Consider the following 26751-nt stretch of genomic DNA (forward strand, 5'->3'; position numbering starts at 1 on the left):
TGAGCGCCAACGGATCGATGGTTCAGTACTAGATTTTTTCAGAGATAAAACGGAATCGCGTGGCAGTAAATGGACTTGCGGAAGGCCATTGCTCTTAGAAGACAGCGGGTGTTATCCTCTACGCGTTGTAAATATAAAGTTTAACGAATTAAAGAGCGGAAAATGCTTGCTTTCAGACGAGAATCGGCCTGGCAAATTACATTTTTCATTAAAAAAATACTTTATGAAATGGTTAGATCTTAATGACAACAAAAATTTGTTATTTCATTTTCTTACTTGAAAATTCTTACTGAAATCTCAAAGACATGGAAACTTCGCAGTAGCATATCTCACTATAGGTACTGCAATGAAAAAAAATGTAGAAGTTCTTCTCGATGAGTAAATTATTGGTCATACCCTATTTCATCGAATACACGAGACGGTGCTTTTCAAAATTCTCTCCGTCACCTATTTGAACATTTTCAGTCCCTTAATATTCAGTTTAAAATTTGCAGGTTTTTTCAGCTCATTTCACTTTGCGTCCCCCTACAATCTCATGCAGGATAAAGGATCGCGTCCCATCTGTCGCGAAACCCAATCCTCTTGTCTTTATAATAGACTCCAAACACGCTCTCATTGAGTCGTCTTTTGAACGGTACCAGGCATACACCCCTGCACTTTACGCTCCCATCACAATTTATTCTATTAACAGATCCGATAAAGTGTCTTCATTGAGATTCATTAGATCCTCGAGGAGCCGAGTTTTGAGCTTCTGGTTGACTGCTTGAGTTGCTAGCAGTTCAATTGTCAATTTGTATTTGGAACTTCGTTTCTTATTAGGCAATTTTCTTTTAATTTGAACGCAATATGCAAATATTCTTTTTATGTTTCCATCAACTTAATCGCTTAACTTCCATTGCATGTTACAATCTGCAGAAATGTAATTAAAATAAACGTTATTCATAAAGAATGTCCGGCAATTCCTGCGTAGCTATGAATAGAATCTCATTCCCAAATTTCCATATATTTTATTAAAGTAGGTGACGATGAACATGAATAGAATGAAGGAACAATGAAGTGTGCCACGTCCTGACATCTGAATGAATATGTGCTAGCAAAACATTACACAAGACGAGCACTTACAAGCGTAAAGGAAATGTAGGGACCAAAATGTTCTCTCTTACAAGGAGAGCTTGCACACAATTCTGGCCGAGTTCTTTTGTGGTGCAAATGAAGATGCGAGCCGCCGACTAAGACGCTGGGCCGACCCCACCGAAAGGAGTCTTTGAAAAGACGCATCCAAGCAAACCGTCGAAGCCCGATTGTTATATGCAATCGAGGTGGAAGTTCTCAGGTATTAACATTCTCCGCAGATGAGTCTGGGGAGAGTGATTATTTTTTTGGAGAATATGAACGCATATGAAAGTGAAAGAACGTTTTGAGAGGGGTTATTTATGTGAGCGATGGCTGATATGTTTGAATGCCAAATTGATTTCCTGACTAAGTGGTCCAACAATACTTTTAGAACCATTCATGTAAATTTGTTTCGTTTTGTTTGATTTACTTATAAAATTTGAATTATTCTTCAGGAGACCAAAATTTTTTAGAGGCCTGACGATTCTTTGGTGAATTATTGTTGGTGGCTGCCTAATGAATTTTTGTACCAGCTGAGTTGCACTTTCGAAAATTGCAGGAGTAATTCTTAGACTTCCTGAATTTCCAATTTTATTTGAAAATTTCGAAAGTCAGCATTATTTTTTATATCTTTATTCATAAAGCAGAGTTAATTGCACTTCTAAATAATACTTCGTAAAAGTTTGGTTTTGAGTGAATGATTGGTTTACTTCTTGCACCTAACATTAACAATTAAAAACTCGATTCCATATAATAAAATTTTCCTCCCGTATTCCACACTGTTATCAGAAACGAAATAACTTCATCCCATACAGTACACCGATGCTAATTCCGAAACAATCCGACGCCTTTGCTAGATCAAATCATCTTTCCATTTCTTATATTCATTCATTCAATACGTGAAACTACATAAGGTTTTCTTTACATTCGATCATTGCCGATGTCAAACAGACATTTCAAATGTCGAACAATCATTCCATTTGTCACATATTCATTCCATATGTTGAACCATCATGCTATTTGCCGAACATTCATCTAATTTGTCCCACATTCTTTCCATTTGTCGCCAATTCATTCCACATGTCGAACCATCATTCCATAGGTCGAACATTCATTGCATAGGTGAGACGGACGCGTGAAGCAGCGCGTTATTATACAAACGTTCATCAGCCTCGGCATCGCAGCGCTGGGAACGTTACAATGAACGTCGGCAGCGGCGCTGAAGAGCAGCACAAGAGATCGTAATTGCGGACGGTGAAGTCGAGTGTCGAGGAGCTGTTTGCCCCCGACAACAAACGTGTATGTAACACAGCATCACAATGCAACGCTGATTGCAGTCATGTAATTACAGTGCTGTCTTTCCGGGCAGCGCAACCTGTAACGAGACTGCTTTCAACCACTGCGGATTAAGCTGTCCCATTCATGGATCAGAGGGACAACACTCGCAGCCAAGGCGCTGGTTAACAGACATGGTTCGTTCGTGGAGACGTGTGGTCACGGCACTATGTAAATATATGGTTCCTAAACGTTATTAATAATATGTTTAGGAAACCTTTTGAGGCTAATGGTCATCGCACCGGCTTTTGAAATGCGTTTTACATTTGAGTTTCTTTACCGCAGGTTTTCAGTTAGTTGTTGACAGAATCATTACAATTTAAATTCAATTTTTTAAAACACGGCACAATTAACATGCACCACACTGGCACAAATCACACACTTCTTCCCATTCAGCATAATTGAAGTTAATTTTTCTACACAGAGTCCACCATTTTTACTTTTATACTGATCTTAAAGTGAAAGCGTTAAAGTTTTCGCGATGAATTCGAGACGAATGGTGCACTTTTTAGGCTTGCCTTGACCTGCGCAATGTGAAGTTGTGAACGAGCAGCCACCGTCCCTTTCAATCAATCCCCATGAAGGGAGATGAGCACATTAGCGCCGCTCTGAGTAACCTGATGCTCACTGAACCTGGGTTTCAGGTTTTCAATCGATCACGCTTGGCCTGTCACTCGCCTTGTACTTGCCTTCACCATATAATTCTCGAGCACAGGGCTGTCTCAAGCCTAGAATGGTAAGCTGGGATAGGCAGCCTTGTTGAGAGGCAGCTTAAGTGCGTAGACTGAAAAGTTAATCTCATTTAGTTTTTCTTCGGACGCAAATTGGAAAAATCTTATATATACAAATGTATACAAATAGATATTTAATGCTGATCATTAAATTGAAATTGAATATATGTTTGTGCTGCTATGTCATTTAGTATGGTTCGGCAAAACGATAATGGTAGCAATAGATATTTGAAAATTATCCGATAGCTCTCACTCGTGTTTTTGATCGTCTATAATACCATTGTTTACTATAATACCATTGTTTACATCTCCTTACAATCTTACAATGAACGAGCTCGGCCAGAATATATTCATAGGAGTCGTGTCAGAAACAGAGACATGTTCTCCCTCCTCAAGTGGACCATGACAGCTCCTGGTGGACAGCTAAATTTGACTAAACTGGAGGACAATGTGAGGCCGGCCATCCGTTGAGGCAGTGACAAGTTCTTAATGGCCATCTTCGCTTCAATGAGCCTGCTTTTCATAGCAAGCCTTGCAACGAACCAGATTAGGGACAATAACTTAAGCAAATTTTCTAGTTAATAGGGTACAAAAATGGAAGAGGAATATCTTTTGCTGTGGACATAATTTTTTCATTATTATTTTTATGTTCATGAATATTGTAAGCAATAGTTATTACTTATCATAATAGTTATTGCTAAGAATATTATTTTACTAATTTTCAATTATTATTATTATACTTATTATCTATTATTATTGTTATAATTATTAATATTGTGAGTATTATTATAATTAATAATATTATATTATTATCATTATTATAATTTTTTCATTATTATAACTATTATTCTAGCGAAATATATTATCGTGTTTGTGTACGATAAGAGCTCGTTCACGCGCTCTAAGGCAATGCTGAAAATGTACCCGAATGTCAATAAATATGGCAGGCCTGTAATCATATTATGTTTGATTATTTTCAATAAACACTTATGTATTTTAAGAGTAGCGCACTGACTGCGATAAAGATGTCGATACAAATGTTGAACGTAGGGATTATTTTGTTATTTTTGTGTGGCAAATTTTTAACTAATGGTTTCAAACCAAATTAAAAGTCAGAATTTCTATTAATTAGTTTGCATCAGTCAAGTGAAACATATGATGCCCAAAGTAAATGAGTTTAAATAAAAAGAACATTGAGCCCAGCTGTTATCGCTTCGTTATCACCTGTTCAGATTGTGAACGCGATGGTTCGCTAATAATTAATATGAGAGTTTTATTTAACTCCAATTAATTATAGCTCGTCAGTTGCTTGTCAGTATCCGACCGAGCTGGCAAAAATTTGCGTTACTAAGTGACAGTCTGTCATCGCGTAGCAGTTTCCGTAGTAGTTCTTGTAAATAGTTAGAACTAAATTAATTCATACCAACATTTGGAACAAAAATAACGCTTTGTTGCCTGTTAAAGAAGTGTGTAAACAAGAGTTGAAAGTTAAATGATAAGAAAAATTCGTTGTGTCGTTCCGGACAGTCATGGCCGACATAATTTACGCGCAAAGAAATGGTTTGGCAACTAAGTTTGCGAAAAAATCTCCAATAAGCTTCCTAGTCTCTGAATTAGTTATTCTACCATCTCTCCAAGTATAAATTTGGGTTTAATGGATAAACATTTGATGCAGTTTCATCAGACAGGCAACGTTTAAAGTCACTGACGTAAAATTTTCCGGTGGCGAGATTGTAGGAGATGTGTTCATCTGCCCGGTCTGTCCTTTTCTTTCAACTTCATCAATTTAATTTCAACTCTAATTTTTTAAGTGTTGTTATCGGTTACGATCATTTTCTTTTCAAGCTAGTCTATTGACTAGGACGTTCCTACTTGCACACTCTTTCGTATAGCATTGACGACACATTCGTTCTTTATAGAAGTGCAAAGACCCGCTTGAAATCTGGAGTTTCTTCACTTCTTAACCGTTTAATGGTCTAATCCAACATATTTCTTCATATTTCTTCAACGTTTGATTTTATATACTCCTATTAATTACATTTATGATTATTTAATTTTGCTTGAATGCTTTCCACTCGCTTCATCCACGATTTGATCCTCTATTCTGCCCGTTTCATCCACGCTCGTCGCCGCGGTCGAGGGGTGCGATGAAGCCATAAAAGTGATGCGCTACTCGCATAAGTCGTCGGAGCGTCGACCTGGCGGCTTATGAATGCTGTGCCGCGCATACGCAGGGTCTGCTTAGCGTTCTGCCACTCATCCGGCCCCTTTTTTGAATCAAATAGGTATTATTGTACGTAATATTGTCTGCTTAGCGTGTCACCACTCATCCGGTCCCATTTTTAGAAGCAAATACGTATTATTGTACGTAATATTGTCTGCTTAGCATGTCGCCACTCATACGATCCCGTTTTTAGAATCAAATACGTATTATTGTACGTAATATTGTCTGCATAGCGTGTCACCACTCAAATAGTCCAGTTTTTAGAAGCAAATACGTATTATTGTACGTAATATTGTCTGCATAGCGTGTCACCACTCAAATGGTCCCGTTTTTAGAATCAAATACGTATTGTTGTACGTAATATTGTCTGCTTAGCGTTCTGCCACTCATCCGGTCCCGTTTATAGAATCAAATACGTAATGTTGTACGTAATATTGTGGCGTGGACATGAGTGGCGTGTATGCACTCATCATGTCCCGTTTTTAGAAACAATCTTCAGGATTTACTTCAGGTTTTATTTGCTTTTAAAATCTTGGTAAACTTGGCATTTAAGCAGACTAGTTATACGAGTACTTTACACCTCCAATCTCTTTTACACGTTGATGATTATATAAGATGACAATGTCGTTACTACATAACTTCTATCACTTGACGCGGTCTTTTGAAATTTACTATGTATATAGTTATTAAATTAAAGATAATTATATTTGAATAATGGAATGTGATGCGACTGAAATAGTGTCCACACAGTCCAAACAAGCCGCTGCATTGAAGTGGTCTAGAGTCCACTCAGTCCACACAGCCGCTGCATAGAGGTGGTCTTGAATCCACACAGTCCACGTACACAGGCCGCTGCATTGAAGTGGTCTAGAGTCCACTCGGTCCACACAGCTGCTGCATAGAGGTGGTCTAGAGTCCACACAGTCCACACAGGCCGCTGCATTGAAGTTGTATAGAGTCCAAACAGTCCACACAGTCCATACAGGCCGCTGCATAGAGGTGGTCTAGAGTCCACACAGTCCACACAGGCCGCTGCATTGAAGTTGTATAGAGTCCAAACAGTCCACACAGTCCATATCGCCGCTGCATAGAGGTGGTCTAGAGTTCACTCAGTCCACACAGGCCGCTGCATAGAGGTGGTCTAGAGTCCACCCAGTCCACACCCCGGCCACTGCACACATGAGAATTCTAGTGTGTTTTGTACTAATGCCTTCAATTTGCACCGTAGCTGTCGAGATGAATGGTAAAGGTTGCCACGGCAACGTAATTACTGAGCTCAACACAATAGTGCTGTAGGGTTTCTTTCATTACCTTCTACGCCCTCGCTACAGAATAACATTCTACTGAGCTGCCCAGAGATGTAGCTGACGCTTTTGTTGTTAAACCTGCTCACAGATAGGATTTGTTTTGAGGGGTTTTTCCACGCTTGTGGTGCAATACAAATGGTTCGTGATGCAAGTCATGACTTTGAAATTGTGACGATGAAATTTAGCCTTCTGAGAATTGTGACGAAAATTGTGAGCACGCGTTTCCTTCGGGGAACGTAAGATAAATGAATTACTGAGACGCATATAGCTAGAAATTCCAATTGATGTTGCGAATTAATTCTAACATTATCACTGAATTTTAGTATGTATGCTTTCATGGATATTGAATGACAGGCGTTCCAGCATACCTGACCCTTACATGGTCTGCCTCTTCATCAGACCCCAAAAATAACCCAGCGTACTTGATACTTGGTATGTATATCTATTCATCAGACCCCAAGAATAAGACCATAAAATAAATGTTCCTGCATAGCTTCCCTTTGGGCTACCACTATAATAGACCCCAGTAACTATACCTTAAGAGAAATGTGGCTTATTGTAAGAAAGCCATCGCTTCGCGTCCTGAGGCTGTTTTTTGAATTTTTGAAGATTTCCTTGAATCCTGAGGAGGATGCAACTAACTCAAAGAACCGCCTTCACTCGTCACTGCATTATCGTACAAGTTTGAATTCACTGATTAATAATAATTGAAATACTTTATTTCAAAACTTTCTTCAATAAAAAATTTTAAATGCTAAACGTACTGAAATAATGAAATAACACTAATAAACATCAAGACTTTACTGCGTACATTTCATCTTGGTGCCCCTGGATTCAAGTATTGTCATTTGAGGCTTTGCTATATAAGTACTGAATAAAAATACATAAATAACTAATAATAAACAAATTAAATAAACATTCAGATACATGAAATCCAAACGTTCACAGATATATTCACAATTACTATTTGCATATTCACATATTCACATCGAATCCTTACTTCGTAGTCCAAGGTTGCCAGATTGTCGTTTTTTTACGGGCAAATTCCGCGATTTATTTTTTTTCAATTGCGTTGACTGTCGTTATTAAATTTTAAGAAGTGTAAGAAAAAGGAAAATAGAATTTTTACACGGAAACCTACAAATATACTAGTATATTTTGAGTTAAAGGCTTTTTACGCCTTTTTTGTCCGTGGAACTGGCCGTTTTTCAGACTATCTGACAACCCTGCTTCGTACATACCTCCGCTCCGGCTTTCTACTCAACAATAATCCTATCACCTAATCCTTCCGTACAATAGCTTTCAGAAAATTTTAAACTAAAATGAAAATTTGAAATTTCGAATACTCAACAATTTATATAATGATTGAAATAGTACCAAATGCATGGACTGTTTTCACGAGTCTTTTAAATGCAAGGAGTGCATGCACGGATTTTCCAAATGCAAGGAGTGCATGCACGGATTTTCTAAATGCATGGAGTGCATGCACGGATTTTCTAAATGTATGGAGTGCATGCACGGATTTTCTAAATGCATGGAGTGCTTGCACAGGTTATCTAAATTCTGATTGGTGCTAATGATCTACGTTGCATTTCCAGTTATAGCAAAATTTGTGTACGAATTTACCTCATCGGAATTTTTGCCCTAATAAAAATCTTCAGAAAATACTGGATGCTTGTCAATTATTTCATCGACGCAAATGCACGCACATAAATCCTGGGATTTGTTAATGCAGGTTATTGCGGATACCATGAAAAAGAATATTGGATTGTGTAACTTGCTATTGTATTTGCATTTGTGATGGATAGAATTTTACATTTTACTTTACTCATATTTTTTCACAAAAAATTATTCAGTAGTTGTGTTTAATAGTTTATCCAGACATAGTTTTCTATGATCAGTTCAGTTTACATGTAAGTGATTTCACCTAATTAATATTTTTGTTTCGTTTTTTAAACCTTTATGCTGGTATAAAAAATTAATTGCAGAGTTCTTTTTTATTTTCAGATATTGATAAGGTTACGTGTACCACTGTCGCTACACTGAAGCTTCTTTTACCGGACCATTATTTTCGCGTGCAACGACCGCAACTGAATATTTAATTTCGGCCGAATGAGAACCTTACCGAACAAGGCGCCTGTGAAGGGTACTCCACATCCCCTTTCACTTCTCGAAAGAAGACAAGATGCAGGAGCAATACCTTCAATTTTTTACACACCAGTAGCGCTCTCTACGACAATTATTGAGGGAAAAAAGTCTGTAATAATAGAGGCTCCGACAACCAGCTGAGGCTGCGACCCCGACTCCCTCCCTCTCTCCCTCTAACTACACAGAGATGAGGTCAGTGTGCTGCGGCAAGTAGTAGAGTGAGGGTGTGCAACGTTTGCTCCCTGGACCTCCAGTTTGGTGCGCCAAGAACTCGGGAGTTTATGAAGATTGCCGGATTTTTATACAAATTTTGAGCTATGTTAGCATCGACACAAGAATTTTGAAATTTCTCCAAGTTGTTGCAATTAAACATGTGATTTGTGAACGATTAGCTTTAAGGAAACTTAAAACTTTTCAGTGTTTTGAAGAAATTATACGGCAAAACGAACGGGAACGATACATGGGCTTCATAAATTCCAGCTTGTAATGTGGATTGTGGAATGATTGCACGAAGTCGATGAGGTAAGCATTAATTGTTCGATCTCTTTTTTCAATGCTAAATCCATGGAAATTGAAGGCCTATTGAACACAATAAATCAATTGTTTACCTTAAGATTTGCATGCGTTCGCCAGCAGAGACACTTAGGCACGACATAATACAAACGTAACTCCATTTTATTCTCGTCATTATGTTTCGATGGAAGTTTGGACTCGCGTTAAATCGCTCGAAGATTTGCATGGCTTAGTATGCGACATTTTCTTTCAACGCCGAAAAATATAATTTGTGGCATCGGGAATTTATTCATGGAATTTAATCTATAATAGATCAGCGGGTGAAGTAAAAATGATAAATCTCATACAAATTTAATTAAAGGGCCAAATTAAATCATTTCTTTTCTTACGTCATGTAACTAAAATTTAATTTTGAGAAATGAAACGTTCGAATTTATTGTTGTATAAATTCATTAAGAACGCTCCTGTGGAGAGCCGTCCAATGCTTCTTTCCTCAATAATGATGTGTATTTTTAAATTTCATTTCAGTACCAACCGAGAAATAGAATAATGAGCGAAGTAGTCACTTGTATCATTATACAATTTTCTCGCAACTTTCTACACATTAAGCAACGGTTATTATTTCAACGTAAGTCCATGCATTAGGTTCGTCTAATTTCGTAGGTCTGTGGCCATGTCCACATATACATCGCTGGTCGCCGTTAGCGATCGAGCTGATATACAGTAAGTTACGGCCCATCTAAGTTACATGTAACTTTCTCGACGACGCCAACGAATACTAGTTGTATACAATGCCGATAATTCTTTTCACTGGATAGAATAAAATTATGAACATGTGAAACGATAACCAAGTATTTATTTGCTGGGCTTGACAGAAGACACATGTTTTTTATACCCGGAATAAGAAACAAATGTCATGGAATCTGCTGGAGCTGATCAACATAAACCTGGCATCGAATTCCATTAAAAAAAATCATCATTAGTCGAAAATGTAGCATTATTTAAGCTTGACAATATTATCAGTTAGTTGTTGCAATAGGAAATAATTAGGAAAAATCTGTAACTGATTATCAGTCATCAATAACCGTGGTAGATTCACTCACATTGCACACCGCTCTTACATGCAACTTTATTGAAAGAAACTTCCTCAGTCAGTCTCATTAAATTCCCGTATAGAAACGCCATCTACAGATGAGATACATCAAGATATTAAAGTCTTCGTCATTGCATGAATATTTTTAGATTCGAGCTTTCTCAAAGTCAAAGCTAGTTGTTCGTGCTCGTGCTATAGTGTTTTTAGGTATATTAGGTAGTCGCATGATTTAGCTCTACCATAATATACCACGCCTTGATTGCTATCAAAATAGTATTTAGAGCCAAGTGAAAAATTCGCTTTGCAAATTACCTGTAAATAATAAATTATTACAGCGGTGCCAAATATTGTCTTCCACAATGCAAAATTGAGTATTTTCAAAATTAATTGAGGATTGTTTTTATACTGCGTAAAATTTTTAGTAAGAATAGTTGGAAGTCAAGCTAGCTGTTTTAAAAATTTTTTTATTTCGTGTGTGAAAGCAAAAGATCTGATTCGTAATTGATCAATTTCTAAAACATTTCTTGGAAGAAACAGATATTTGGATGAGTTGACAGTTGACAACCTGAAACTAATTTACAATTACTAATTTACAATAAGCTTCTGCCTGTCCTGCCACAGCAGATACACCAAGCTTAGGTATTCCTTGTATTGCTCGTCCAGTAGTATTAAACTTATATATAAATTAGGCTTTTTCTTTTCTTCTCAAACCTTTCAAGTGGTCGTTCGAGTAACTTGAAGCCCTACACACAGTGTCTTAATGATATCTTAGAAGCCTTTACAGCCAGTTAAGCCCGAAATCTGATACCTTGCTGGACCTGTTGCCCGGCGCGCTTTCAGATTCCATGGCTCGACAATCTCTTAGTGAAATCACAGCAATATTTTTAGAGAACGCGGCCGAGCAAAGGTTATCGTGTAGCAATTGCGTAAGAGTTTCTTGAAGTGGCCACTTGAGGTGTCCTGTTTCACTCTCGCTGTCAGCAGTGGCCGCTATTGCCAGACTAGGATGGGCCAAAGGGCGCCCAAGGGAGCGATCCTTTGGCGCGGAGGTCAACAGTCCCAGCACACGCAGCGGCCGGTCCCCACCAACAGTCCCAATACACGCAGCGGTCCCCACCAACAGTCCCAACACACTAAGCGGTCCCCACCAACAGTCCCAACACACGCAGCGGTCCCCACCAACAGTCCCAACACAAACAGCGGTCCCCACCAACAGTCCCAACACATGCAGCGGTCCCCACCAACAGTCCCAACACACGCAGCGGTCCCCACCAACAGTCCCAACACACGTAGCGGTCCCCACCAACAGTCCCAACACACTAAGCGGTCCCCACCCACCCGACCGCTAAGCTCGCCTCGACAAGGCCCGCGGGGCTCAAGCAAAGAAGTCGAGTAGCGCAATTCGAAAAACTTCTTAAGTTATTTTTTAATTGGATTTTTTGGGGTTGATTGATTGTTTTGTGATGATTTTCAAGCGTGGCCAAACTTTCAAAATTTGCTAAGTCAACGTAAGTATTTACGCTCTATTTTCTAGTCTATGATTGGTGGACTTTGCTTGAAAGGCCGTCAATGATTGGCTGATGAACTTACGATCTCTTAACTTTTTTTAAAGTATGGGCCAGGCTTTCCAAAATACAATATTCAAATGATTTAAATGTCTCTATTCATGAGCTTCACAAAAATTGGTAATGTTATTTGTTATTAATGCACCAACTTCTATACAGTGTAAAAATGCACCCGCATTCAATTCAAGTGAATTTAAGACTCTTTTTAAAACACATTGAGCAATCAATTTGTCTCTTTTTAGTGAAAATTTTTCTGTAAAAGTGCAATAATTTAAATATACGTAATCTGAAGACCAATGCAAAAATAATGCTTTCTTTATCTTATCTAAAACTTGTCACGGGCATGCACTGAATCATCGTGTGTCTGCTACGTCTATATTGTACTATATTTGTCAGAAATTCGTTTACGTGCTCCTTCGATCGAGTATTGACTTTATTTAACGGACTGAGAACAGCCTTGGATAGCTAAAATTATTATTCTTTATATTGTGGGCAAGTTGAAAATTTTGTTCCCTGCTATTCGTAACAGAATTACTTCAGAGAAGATTATATAATTTGAAACGTAATGAATTATTTGTTTCAATTTTCGATTATTTTAGTATCATTGTAGAATTTGAATGATAAATTTAATACACATGACGTGTGTGTCACGGCGATGCCTCGAATTCCGCCAATGCTGTGTAAAGTAGCAATCATTTTGTGTATGCTTATCTATAGAGGCAACATATCTATTTATAATTACTTCATACCTCATTAGTTATGCATTCAAAAGGAGCACGTACAAATGAAGCAAATACCACATTTTATATAAAACCACAGTCGGTAATTGCAAGTGTCAACATTTCTGCTCCTGAACAAATAACGCTAATGAGAAGTCCTTTTTCCTGGCAATATACTGCAAGAAAACGTCTTCTGTTTGAGATTACAGGCGTTTTATGAGCGGCTAATGAATGGCCAGTGCAAAGCCAAGGATAATTTGGCTGAAGGTTCCACGTAGCACGAACCCTGAGCTGGTGGAGCCCCTGGCCATGCTAATGGCTGCGAGCCATGCATGCTGCAGGCGTCATCTCAGTCGCCACATGCAACACGTTCCGCTGAACTTCCTCGTCAAAATGAGGATAATCTCATCGGATGACGATGTCCGTGTCGGATAAACCCTCGGATGCAGTATAAAAAATTTCATCCGCTCGATGAATGTTCCGCTTTAATGTACGTCTTGTCATGCAGGTCCGGCGAAAGCATTTCTATGTTGATTCTTCAATGTAAAGTCGATATGAAATTAAACTTGTCATGGAACGGGTAATATTGGTGTAAAAATAGAACGGTTTTTTCACTTGGACTGGAAAAGTTTTTAGACTTGATGACAATATTGCCGAGTCATATATAGCTGCCCTACCTAAAGTAAGACATATATAGAAATTGGGTCGAGGTAGCTACAGCTGAGCTCCATAGGCCTACCAAGAAATGATTATTGGGTTTGAGCCAAGCCTATGAGTGACAGTCCGGGAATAATCCAATCGATAGCAAATGACGACCTGCTTCTCGGGATGACGAATGCAAGTGAGTTTGTGCTCTCGGTGATGAACGTTATTCATATATGCTTCTCTATGCGACCTCATTCCCGGCGACACTTCATGTTGGTTAAGATGAGTAATGCTCTGAATTCTCGGCGACACTTCATGTTGATCAAGATGAATAATGCTCTGAATTCTAGGCGACACTTCATGTTGATCAAGATGAGTAATGCTCTGAATCCTTGGCGACACTTCATGCTGGTTAAGATGAGTAATGCTCTGAATTCTTGGCGACACTTCATGTTGATCAAGATGAGTAATGCTCTGAATTCTTGGCGACACTTCATGTTGATTAAGATGAATAATAATCAGAACTCCTGCGACATTTTATGTTCGTCGAGTAACGATGAGTAATCCATTCATTCGATGCTTCTGGTGGAAAAATTTACATTAGGCCGCCTCTCTGCTCAAAATTTGCCTCGTGGACGAGTTGTTTGGATTAAGTGAAAATTATCAGTAAATTTTAAAGAACTTTCTCTATTTCTTAATATTTTATTGGGTAAATTCATGACATCTTCAACAAATTATCTGCAAGTGATATGGTAAAAATTTTCTCTCATTATTTGATAGAGTGGCTTTTCATTTTCGCAATGAATTTGGATGGTTCAGGTAGTGACCGATTTTTTTATTTAACAATCTCACTAAAATTACAATACTTCGCCAGATTATTAATAAGGTTTGATTTTCTAAAGAATATATTCTAGATGAAAATTTATAAAAGAATTTCATTGAAGTTGGACTAATTTTCAACATGTCATCTTTTCCTTGCAGATACCCTGAGTGTATAGGACGTGTAAGAAGACATCGCGTGTCCCGAGCGCTGCTCGAGTGGACCCGCAACGAATCCACAGCAACTGAGTGATATCTGGGACACGGCAACTCATAGACATTCTTTATTGTCCTTCATGGCAGTTTCGCGTCTTTCTCGCTTCGTCTCTAAATCTATCTTTTAACATCTTGGAGTTTGAGTTGTACTCATTTTGCTTCTATCAACTAATTTTGGATTGAAACACTTTCCCTTGTAATCGTGTCTTCCTTATCATCTCGACAGCCTCATAGTCTTCCAAATCATCCCTTTCCTCTCTTACAATCTCTCTCGGTATTCTTGCACTTGTTCTCATTAAATCTTTTCACTACTCTCATGCTCCCGCTCGCTACTTATACTTCTACTTCTCGTTACTTATACTTACATTATCTTCATACACGGAGCAAGACGCTACACACTCACCAACACTGACCATGAACTCGGAGAAACAGAAACAAACGAGTGTGTGTTAAGCAAATCACCGATAATATCGCCGCTCGTAATGTGTTCATTATAGCGTCGAGACTAGACACCTCCACTCCCAGGCCAGTCATGCATGGGAAACTCATTTGTGTTCTTTGTTCTGGCACTTACAACGTGTTCAGTGAACCTAGTCACATTAGCAACGCGTAAGTCTCTTTGCAATGTGAAATATATACGTATGCACTACACTTACACAGCAATGGATAAGTCAAAGTTTTCATCTAACACTTTTATAATAAAAAGAAGGAAACTGTGGCACAGTGAGAAATTTACTGGGAAGTCGTTTTATTCTTCCATTGCTTCTACAAGATTGTTTAATTCAGCCTACCATTTCCTATTGGTGATTTTCTTCATCGCTGCTCCAATACTGGCCTCTCCGCACAACGGTGAGTAGAAGTACAAATTTAGGATTTTAAATTTAGTCTTTAAACTATTGCGGAAATTTTGTGTGAGTTTGCGTGTTATTAGCCTGGGAATATACTGAAAGGTTAATATTTATTGTTACGTTTAATTACAAATTGAATAGTCTTGACTCCTTCTATTTGTCGATCAAAATAGCAAAATTTATTTCAGTCTTTTATTTATTCGGTAAAATTTACATGTAATTCAAAAATTAGTATAAATAATATATATATTAGAATTAAATACAATAATCTTATATATTAATTAATTCTACAAATTCTTTTAAATTGTACAATTGGAGCGGAATTCATTTTCCTTTTGAAGTTCTATTTGAATGAATTCACTCGTTGTTAGTGTAGATGTTTTTTTTTCTAAAATGCGATTGTTCTTGGCTAGGTGAAGATCTAAACCGCCATGAACAGTTTTCAATTTATCAGGAATTGATATTATGAGTGACGTCTGGTCAATCTTTTGTTTTTGAATGCCATATTTTTTTCATTCACGTCAATGTGTTCTAAAAAATATTACCCAAACTACTACTACTTTTGAATGTCGGACTTTTCTATATAATAGCACTTTTATTATTTTTTTCCATATAAATTTTCTCTGTAATGTTACGTGATTGTGATGCAATGTATAAATTAACTATAATCGTACAAAATTAATTTTCAATCATAACCAATCTGCAGTACGTCACATGAGGTTTCAGCAACACTATATATCAGAACTTATTCTGCAAACAACACCTACAGTCAATCGAACACATTTACATAATAAATATAAAGTCCCAGCTTTTTTTTATCACAGTACTCTGGTATCACAGTACTTTTTTTTATCACAGTACTATGGCTAGGATAGATTGTTCCATGGTCGTCTTGATACTAGTGGAACATGCACAACTATAGAGCATTAATCATGCGTTTGCACAATACAGGCTGTCATTGACATAAGCTCCAGCTAGCATTGCTGACTGATATGAATTATCAGGCTTCAACTGATGTCGCTGCCGCAGCTCTCATCAAAGAACCTCTGATCGACGAGACGTTGAATGATGGGCGGCAAATTTCCCTCTCTTGCTCAAAGAAGGACTGCAATGAGAGCCATTCTAGTGCCACCTGTGCCATGTATCGTCGTCTGAATATATGAAACATTTCACACGCACTGAGCGTCCCTTTAAAAAATTTGGTATAGAAGATATATTTTACGGTGATTTTGTCGTCACTGTCACTTTCCTTTGAAAAATCAAATGCACTTGTTGCTTTTTTTTGTTCTATTGCATATATTTTTTTGAAGTGACAAATACTTAGCGCCAGCAACACCTACGTTAAAAGTTGGTTTAGAAAGACGAATGTTTTTTAACATTCGTAAGTACATTTGGTATTTACGAACAAACCAATTATCTTGTCATCACCATTAGAAGCAATTTAGTTTACGAAAACAAATGCATTACAATGACTACATCATTGTTTTATTAGAAACCAAACCAATTGTGGTCCTTACATTTATCATCACTGCTGTTAAAACTAACATCTAATGTCGGATGATCGTACATTTCATAATTGCAGGAAATAAAAGTCTTATCAATGACTTAAATTTTATTTCGATAAGTTAGTACTTATAGTTTTTATATTAAGTTAGATTAATGGTGTTTTATGGCCAATATTGACATTTTGCTTTAAAAATATATGTAGCTCCAATTCGTTTCACGTGCCAAAATGTCCAGATTTGTCCTCCATTCTTTTATTTTCATTGGTCCGTAATAGCTTAAGCGCCTCGATAGATCACGGGTGATGACAGCTTCTTATGCTGTACAAGTTATGATTTTGCAGCATCGGTACAGACAAACATTTGCGTGCAAAATTAGTTTATTTGTGTGTCATCGGATGTTTCTCTGATGCAAGGATAACAATCATTCAACAATTATTCATCAGGTTTAGCAAATTTTTAGGTTGCATTACCAGAGAATATTAAAACTTTAGAAATTAAATTTTTAATAAATTTATTTCATTATTTGCGTGGAGTATTAAATATGATTTGAAATATTCTAGAAACTTTCCAATTGAATAAAAATTATAATTCATTGGAGCACACGATAAAATTCAATTAAATTTCGTTCCTGAACTTGCCTGACAATAAAGAACAGTCAATGGTTGAAATAATTCAACCATGGCTATGCTAATGTGATGGCAGTGACTGGGTAAGGGGATTTAGGGCTGATGGCTCCGTGACCGTTGGACAACATCGTCGAGGGTGTCGTGTAGCGAATGGTTTCACAGTCACATTACACGCTGCCCTGCCCGCTCTAGCTCACCCTCTAATGCCCCATAACGCCTTTTTTTGCTAATCCTGGCCAGATACAAGAGAAAAATACACAGTCTTCCTACCATATATGACAATGGCTCCCCTCTCGCTGTCTATAATTCACTGGTATTGGGTCAGTAGCAACGCCCGCTGCCCTAAATCCTGGCCTCAAGATAATACCGGGAATAATGCTAGATAATGTGTTAGGAATGACACACGCGTGTGTGATTGATTTACTTATTTGGATCAATGAGTCACTGTGTGTTTGATGGCTTTGAAATAAACTTGAAGAGTTAGAGATGTATAATTATTCCTTTAAAATATGAATTTATCCGCCGTTAGAATATCCTTGTCAATGTTTGTATATTTCAAAACTCTATTGTCACATTCTTATCAAAATTTTCATAATAATATCGTAACTCCGTGAAACCCGTCCAGAAAACGTAATAATTTAGTCAAGGCCCGGAATGATGTATGTTAAAAACTTGTCCAGCTAATCAAATGAAGCGATCAATGTACAGCGACCTTTGTGTGTCAATTACTGATATTAATTTAGTATAGAGCACGATTGCTTGTCAGCCACCGGTGATCGTAACTCAATCATTATAAAGCTGTATAAATTGTAGAGCTTTGAAATGAGCCATTTGTGGAACCTAATTAAGCCATAGCAGAAACGAAAACTTAAAGGTTGATAAGACATAAATAAGAAGAAGCCATTTAAAGCCCTTTATTTAGCTGCTAAACAATTACTTTATTAAATTATATATTCTGAAAAATTTCAGCCAATTATCGCTTTCAACCAAGTGACCGAAAATTTCTAGGAATAATTCATAAGTGACCAATTTTTTTTATTTTGTCGAGTATCAAGCATTTAAATTTTTGAAATAGGATTACGGAAATGTTTCTAAAGGGTGTCTGTCATCTTAATAATAAATTGCAATCAAGCCATCAACAATTCTTCCAAACAGAAGACCAGCCCTCGAAAGCATCCAAATGAGGATAAGGAAGGGGAGCGAGTCTCCCCTCAGATTGGCAATGTTGACACGGTGACCTGGATCACTTCGTCACCTTATTGCCTGCTGACACGACACTCGAGGGCAGCTCTCAATGTCGTTACCCTGGATTATTTGGTAGCTTTTTAGTGAGCGGTGACAGGCGAAGTGACACGAGTAACCAATGTCTTAATGAGCTCACACTTTCGTCACGCGACCTGCGGGTATATGATTGGCCTCTCAAGACTGCATGAGTATTGGCTGGCTAAGCAGGACTGGGGGAAGTGGAGTATTGACAGTCTAAGCAGCACTGGGGGACGTGAAGTATTGGCAGTCTAAGCAGGACTGGGGAAGTGGAGTATTGGCTGTCTAAGGAGGACTGGAGGAAGTGAAGTATTGGCTGTCTAAGCAGGACTGGGGGAAGTGTAACAAGTCCTACAAAACTTGAAAATTCGACTCCTAAATTAGAACAAATTAGCTGATTTCTCATTACGTAACGATTAGAAGGCATAAAGCGCGTTTATAAGTCCAATGAAATATAGATACCCGTACCTNTACCTGTAACTCTCGTTCCAAATCAATTCACCAATTTCTATAAGATTTGTGAAGAAGCTGAAAATAGTTTTGAAATTTACTCATATTGTGCGGTGAATAATTGACCAGAGGGAAAAACCATATATTAAATCACAGCTGAAATGAAATAGAAGCATCCTGATTGTAAAATTTTATAAAATTGAAGTAGGAGGAGACAACGATAACAGCATTGCACGACGACTCTGCAAAAAATTTAATACAGAAATTTCAATATATGAGCAAAACTTAGGAACTATAGATAAAAAAGTAAACCAGCTAATTTTTTGGTAATAACGACATTTATTATTATTATTATGTCGTTATTTGGTTTTTCCAAATAACAGACTCGTCCTTGCAGACCGCACCTTGTACGGCCCCATGCGTGACACTGACACCGGGACATCCCGCTGTTATGCTCTCGACTTGTCGATAACAATCAGTCCAGGAGCATTGCAAGATAGCTTCGCTTCACGCGTCACCTTTTATTTGTTCAGTATCACTGTGCCTTATGTTGCCTGGGCATTAGTGTCGAAATTCTACAGAATGTTTGATTGTAGACCTGGCCGTGTAAATTGACACGAAGTATACGTATTATTTACACAGCATGAAATCAATAATCGTTACTTTGCATCAATAATTTTTTGTGAGAAGCGAATAATTATTTCAAAGGTTTTTGTGGCTCAGCTTCTCGGCTCTAAAGCTTTGTTTCACTAATTCACGGAACATGTTAAGTCTTGGGATGACCTGCGCAATGTGCATGTTTGTTCAATCAGCGTACACCAAATTCGTGACTGGTACCTTGCACTATTCGTACATTCATGACTTGTCGTGAATGTCTCTCTGTGCCGGTGCTCATTCGTTTATTTTTTTCGTTCAGAAAATTTTGTACGTATTTCTTAGTTAAATTTACTCTATTACACACATTAAAAAATGAATTGTCCAAAGTTTTTTTGTGCATTTTTTCTTTCGATTTCATTACTTTTTCACTTTAAAACTATTTCTTTACATTTAGATTGCACAAGCAATTACAATAACCGTGACTCGAGAGAACAAGTTGAGTTAGAACCCTAGGCTTTTGCTCGCATTATTGATCTTCCTGAGCAGTGCTTGGCTGGTAAATAGTAAAGACGTACAGCGTAGTTATTACCTCATAACCTTATTAACTCATTAAACGACTTCCTTCGGGGCATTCTTGTATTGTGAGATAAACTACCTATAATTCATTTTCTTTGGAAAGTGCCAAGTGGTGCATGTTTAAACTTTTTTTTCTTGTCGAGTCCAAAGCGTAGGAATATTACGCAAACTTCGTTGAAAGTTATAAGTCAACAAATTTTTCTCATTGCAGACAGCCAGAAATAGTTCACTTTATTTTCGAACACTAAAATGATGAAAACGCTTTTCAAATGTATATATCAATTAATGTCATGTGCATTCATATTTTCAATACTTCGTGAAAGTTTCTCAAAATACACAACATTTCTGGATGTGAGCAGCGTACGTTCAAGGTCATTATGTAATTGACAAATGTTGTTGTCAAGAATGTAACGTATCTTATTTGAATAATTTAAACTATATGAAGTGTTTTTCATATCCTTACCATACCTTGGTCTATACATACAGCACTCTCAGAGGAATCACTCTCGTATCATTAAACTTCTTTCTAAAATCAATACATTTTTGCATACTAGTTATGTTTCGTACTCCCTTATAATTTCTAACTGATCACATGGCACATATTTCCTTTTCCCTCCTCATGTCTTCTTCCGAGTTTCGTTTGCCTGGTCTCATTTGCCATGCTCGTAGCCCTCATACTCACCCTCTGCTTCCCTACGTACACTNTGCCATGCTCGTAGCCCTCATACTCACCCTCTGCTTCCCTACGTACACTCATGGCAGTAACTCGTCTGGTGCTTTCAACATGTCTTTTTGGCCCTCATCACGCAGTAACTCACGCTAAGCTCTCGATAAGTCTTCACCCTCCCGTGGCGATGTTGGGGCAGTGAATTAGCAGATGTCGAGCGCATCAGATGGGTTCGTCAGGGGCGGCTTCACGCGATAACATCTCGTGACTTAAATGGTTCGACCGCAACCCTGCCTGCCGCACGATAGAATTCACGGTCTGCTAGTCGTTCTGTAGGAGATATTCATCATGTGAATGTTCTTTTATTACATAACATACTGTCAAGAAGAATTATAATATAAATTGAATAGCGCGTTAGTTATTCCACGGAGTTCATAATTTAATTATAAATATATGAAATAACATAGTGTCAAAAAGCATATGAGTGCAAACTGAATTATTGTTACTAATTATACGGGGATATCATCATGTGGCCAGCATTAATTATATTACATAATTCATGGCCAGCAAGCCTCACATAAGAAGCATAACGAAGTGTTAGTAATTATTAGCAAAATGTCATCATGTCGCCATCACTAGGCAAGTATTATATTATAGCAAACTGTCCGGTGTAGTAGACATTGCATGACAGAATAAATATAAGGTATGGTTCAATTCAACGATGAATTCTTAGCGCCATGGTGATTATTCGATTGACTCCGTCATTTGGCCATCATTAATTAATAAAAGTAACTATGTGATGGTCGCGCTACACGAGATTAGGTCGTCATTATGCATTATTGCACAGTAAAGCGAAAGAGACATCTGGCATCGCAGTTAATTTAATTGTGCTACGTCTTTAAGAAATTTTCAATGGACAAATCAATATCAAGCCGCAATTATTATTGTTCTGTAATTGCCAAGATGATCAATTTAAATCAATAATCATTCTCGTTTAAGATATAAATTAGGTACTTAATATTATGTAGTATGTATGTTTAGATTTATTCGATCTATGAGGGTTGGAAAATATATGAAAAAACAGAAATGGGTTATTTTCGCAATTTCTTTTCTAATAGCGTTTGTGTACATGAATTCCTCCTGCAAAATGTTTAGGTTGCGCTTTAAAAAAATCATGTATCACGTTTTTATGTACAATTAGCGTCATCTGCTATTTTTACGGTCACAATGGCCGGATTTCATGGATATTTTATTGTTTGTGCAGTTGAATGCAAATAAAACTCTCTGAGGTTGGCGCTTATCCGCTCTAATAGCGTGGCCAGACACGTGTAATCCAGCATCGAGCGACCCCTGCCGCTGACGCTGGGATATCTGACAATAAAACGATCGAAAAATAATTGAATTCAGTCAAACTGAAATTTTCTGATCATAATATTAAAATTTTCTGATCCAATTCTTCTGTGATCCACCTTCTGTGATCTTAAAAAGAATTCGCACGTAATTTTTCTGCACATAAAAAATTTGCCTGACTCATTATATAGGAAACTTTAAAATGAATCAATTAGCGTGAAATAATAACCTAAAACCGCTAAATAAAAGCACCTCATGCATTATCTTTATTAAATCACCACGCCGTATCGCATCAAATATTCTCAATGAAATATTCCCGAGACCGCGGATGCTGACTCTCAGTTTTCACATGAGATCCAAGCGAGAATGTGCACGAGCTTTCACATTAATGTATTCTGATGCCCGTAGCTTCTTTTGTCACGGCAAGATGTGATCTTTTGAAGCGCGTTACTGCGTCATCCTTCATTGTTTGTTAGTCGGCTTAACGCGCCACATGCTGTGCGATGACGGCTCAAGCCCAACGCACAGCTGCTGCACAACGGGCTGCACGGTTTGTGTTTATATTAAATAAAATGCTTCGAATTATTATTATATTAAATAAAATGCTTCGAATTATTATTATATTAAATAAAATGCTTCGAATTATTATTATAATTTTGTCTGTACACACAGTGTATACCTTGTGTTTTTATTGAAAGAGTCACTGGTCATTTGAGAATGGAATTTTTGTGTAGATAATCAAAATAATATGAGAGTGCTTACGTGTCAATTGATAAAACTGCTGCAAATCTACTGCTTCTGGTCGTATTTTTTTTGCTTTCAAATTCTTAAATAACCACGAGGACTCAAATTATTCATCGTTTTAGCACAAGCAACTTTCCTTCTCAACTATGCTCACAAAAGTTAAGAGATTTGACGATCGATTTTGCCCTATTCTTAGCATTTATTTTTAACTTGTTTTGGCGTGTTTGTGAACTCGCCCGCACAGCGGCCCCTATGCATGCTTGTGTCCTGCCATGCAATTAAAACTGACGGCAATTAATTATCGATGGCTTCAATTAAGCGTAGGTGTAGCAGGGAATTAATCTGTCAGTTTTTATTGATCCTTTCCTTTTCTTCTTCTTGGAGGAACGTAAACAAGAGAGCGGCAACTGCTGCGAAATTTATAAAAGATTTCCGAGCTTCAATCTTGATATATTGACGTCAAAACATCCGTCTAATTTGCTTATTATTCTTTGAAATACTTATGTTCGATTCTGCCTACGTATCTCAAACGAATTTAGCGTATTAGAATCCATTTTCTTGAAATTCTAATAACTGAAGCGTTTAAGTGCATCTAAGCACATCACTTTAAACTATTAATGGCATCACAGAGACCAGGCGTTGTTCGCCGGCATTGCGCGTAAATCAACGAAGTTTAGGAAGTCATTCATGCATGCAACCCGCAACTCGAAGGTCTAGCAACTCCCACTGCATCCATTATCCGTTTCTAGGAGAAACTATTCAAATTCAACAGCGCCCATGAATATTACCGCCATACCAAGATTGTCGCGTACCATGCAAATCGCCCAACAAGTGATTCCGAGGCGGGTACCCACGATGGCAACATCTCGCCTTACCTGTATCAAAGTTAGAATTTTAACGAATCTTTACGTGTTTTAGAGCGGGTTGTTCGAAAGGTATCGTTTAATAACACTTTGCTCCGTCTAAACATTAGATTCGTTCTGAATGAACAGTTTTCTCTTTCCTGCACGATTCTAAGCAGTCCGACGTAAAATTTTTGTAAACTGAACTCAAATATGAGTTTATGTCAGGGAAGAATTTAATTGAATCATTTTGCATGCATTGACTTGAAAATAAAGTTATGAATTGAGGACTAGGAATAGCAACAGAGATATTTAATGAATTTTTCAGGCGTTGAGCATTTAGAAAAAATTAGGCACGGTATATATGAGCAATTCGTGCCAATTGTTTAAAGGAGCGAGTAATAAAAAATTATTGGTCGTGATATGCTGACAAGACTTTGATATTTTCGAATTAACTATAATATCTTGGATAAGAACGTTTCGGAGAACTACTGTATAACTATTTTCCGATTCGAAAAAATGTCAGATTCGAGCTCATTAATTGTGTGCTAATAACATACGAATACAAATGTTTTTTTTTTTCGTTACTTGCAAAACGTTTGACACAATTTGTATTAAGTCCCATAAAAATATAATAAGTCCCATAAAAATATACAATAAGTCCCATAAAAAAGCTTCTCCGCTTCACTTTATTGTCAATATAAAATGTCAACATTTGTAAATTCCTATTTTCTAATGTTACTCATGATCATTTGCGTCCGCATAATTGCATCATTTTAAACCTCGTCCATCATTTAAACCATCATCATTTAAACCATCATTAAACCATCATTTTAAACTTTTTGAAACAAGGACGTGAGTTTATTGTTTTGAAATACTCGAATAATTAAATGTTCCAAATACCTGATCGTATTTCAAACCTTTTACTTCGTATATCTTAATGACATGAAACAAAATTTCCAGTCACGATTTTCCAGCTGGGCAAACACCAGCACACACAAAGCGTGCAAAAAACTTGTCCGTAAAAATACACACAAAAAAAGCGACGGCAAGCCGGTCTGTGTCGCAGGCCATGTAGTGAATAATGTGCTGTGACAAACGATCGTGTCCATGTCATAGGTGCATAAAGACATTACTCACTGGTGAAAGCCTCTGTGAGTCGGTCAATGGCAGTGCAGTATGAGGGCTTGCACAAATGGACTGGGCAACATTCTTGTCCGCCTCGATGTGAGATCCTATCGCAGATTCGGTCTTTTGTGCGGTAGGGATCGGACTGATCGAGTACCGGTTTGCTCAGAGTCCGCACATCTTATGCAGACCTCGTGGCTACTCGGTGCTAGCGTCACCATCACCACTGTGGCCATAATACATTGCTTGAGATTTTGTTTTGACTCCTACTACTTCCAATTTTATTTACCACAATTTACTCATAAATAAGTTGAATCAGTTTTAAGCATCTTAGAGCTTATCCAGTAAAATTTTCCCTCCAATGAGATCTACTTGTAGCAATGATGTCACTTACGATTAGGTGGCTTAACGAATACTGTAATTTAATCTGAATCAAACTCAATTAGCAAATGATATGTATGTAAAGTAGCATCAGATGCAAATTTCAGTTGATGCAAAGTTGTTGATGCAAATTTCAAAGGCCAGAAATGTTGCTGTTGGTATGGCGACATAAAACTCATTATACCCTTTCCCCCACACACGACTGAGCTACGTAAACAAACTATCGCCCAGCTCCACTACAAACGTAGCATCGTTACAGTGCATGCAAAAAAAGCTCTCAGTCTCTGACAACAACACGTCTGTAGCTGGGCGGTGTCCGCGCTAATACGTTATACGCAGTGGGATTTTACGCCTTTGAACGTACGTTTATTATTGTTTGCACGTAGTGGTGCAGTGTTCGTACGTTGAATAACAGTTGTTACATAAGGCGATCATACATAATTCATCGCTAGTCGTGGATTATTCCTGTGAAACTTCAGTTGTGGTTTCTGGCATTTCTTCGTCTTCTGAATGAAACTGAAAAGTTGTTTAGTAGATTTCATCACAACACTTTGACTTTGAGTGTAATTTGCAGAAATTGCATTACGATCACGATTATTAATATTCAAAATTTAATACGAAACCTTTCATATAAAGTGAAATTTTCTTGCTTGTTCCATTATAAATGCATGTCATCTAGAGTTATAATTTTATATCATTATTTATTTTTTAAATGCTACTCATTGCATAGAAAAATTATGTGCCTATGACATTGTGGAAATATATTCTGCATCAATCACAGGAATATTCAGAGTTCATTTTTCATGTACCGCAATGATTCGTGTGCAGATAAATTAGGGTTAAATTCTGAACAATGCGTGGCCCAAAAATCATGTTTTAATGATGGAGCAAGTCATGTCAGCTCACACTGTACATCTTATCATTACGTATGTTATTTTAACCTGTGATATTGTATGGAGAATCAGTCCATTCATGAAGAGACTAAAGAATTTGGATCCTGAATAATTCAACGAATATACATAAATATATTTCCTCTAAAATACTTAAGCAATTGTACAGGCAGACGTCATGAAGGGAATTTAATACATGCTTGTGTAGTACTAGCATTATGAAATATTACTTAATTTACAAATGGCTTTCATATACACGTCTAACTGACGGCCTTTGGCAATGTGGCTTCAATTTTTAATTAGGGTATCCCAGCATTCAGACGGAAACCACTTGATCCTGTCTCGGGTTTTGCAGATGGCCCCAAGGACCCGTTTGTGGGGGACGGGTCGGCAAACAAGTCCCCCGACAGCCCCTACTTCACCCTGCACCCCACCAACGCCTACATCATAAAGAAA

At 37.5% G+C, this 26751-nt stretch overlaps 1 long non-coding RNA gene across 1 annotated transcript; it reads left to right on the top strand.

Moving 5' to 3' along the window:
- Nucleotides 1–9067: 9067 nt before the first annotated feature.
- Nucleotides 9068–26744, top strand: LOC108677453. Its single transcript, XR_001931254.2, has 3 exons — nucleotides 9068–9380; nucleotides 14375–15277; nucleotides 26651–26744. It is a non-coding gene; the product is annotated as an uncharacterized LOC108677453 (long non-coding RNA).
- Nucleotides 26745–26751: the final 7 nt, after the last annotated feature.

This window comes from Hyalella azteca, unplaced genomic scaffold, assembly GCF_000764305.2.
Source record: "Hyalella azteca isolate HAZT.00-mixed unplaced genomic scaffold, Hazt_2.0.2 contig9518, whole genome shotgun sequence".
Lineage (NCBI taxonomy): Eukaryota > Metazoa > Arthropoda > Malacostraca > Amphipoda > Hyalellidae > Hyalella > Hyalella azteca.